Source organism: Etheostoma spectabile, chromosome 13 (genome assembly GCF_008692095.1).
Source record: "Etheostoma spectabile isolate EspeVRDwgs_2016 chromosome 13, UIUC_Espe_1.0, whole genome shotgun sequence".
Lineage (NCBI taxonomy): Eukaryota > Metazoa > Chordata > Actinopteri > Perciformes > Percidae > Etheostoma > Etheostoma spectabile.
In genome coordinates this window covers 22,150,839-22,151,292 of record NC_045745.1, presented here as the reverse complement: position 1 = coordinate 22,151,292, position 454 = coordinate 22,150,839, and the positions used below count along the sequence as shown (strand labels likewise).

At 46.3% G+C, this 454-nt stretch overlaps 1 protein-coding gene across 1 annotated transcript in view; it reads right to left on the bottom strand.

Moving 5' to 3' along the window:
• Nucleotides 1–454, bottom strand: part of fryb (furry homolog b (Drosophila)) — a 50,989-nt gene that overhangs the window by 28,216 nt on the left and 22,319 nt on the right. The window lies entirely within an intron of this gene.

Genomic DNA, 454 nt, shown 5'->3' with positions numbered 1-454 from the left:
CTCTGCATTGGCTTCTTGTAAAATCCAGAATAGAATTTAAAATCCTTCTTCTCATCTGCAAAGCTCTTCATGGTCAGGCACTATTTATCTTAAAGAGCTCATAGTTCCTTACCACCCCACCAGAGCACTGCGCTCCCTGAATGCAGGGTTACTTGTGGTTCCTAGAGTCTCCAAAAGTAGAATGGGAGCCAGAGCGTTCAGCTATCAGGCTCCTCTCCTGTGGAACCAGGTTCCAGTTTGGGTTCAGGAGGCAGACTCCACATTTAAGAGTAGGCTTAAGACTTTCCTCTTTGATAAAGCTTATAGTTAGGGCTGGCTCAGGAGAGTCCTGAACCATCCCTTAGTTGCGCTATAGGCCTAGACTGATGGGGGATTTCCCATGATGCACTGAGCACCTCTCTTTTCCTTCTTCTCACCATCTGTATGCAACCTCATCCCATTAATGCATGTTACT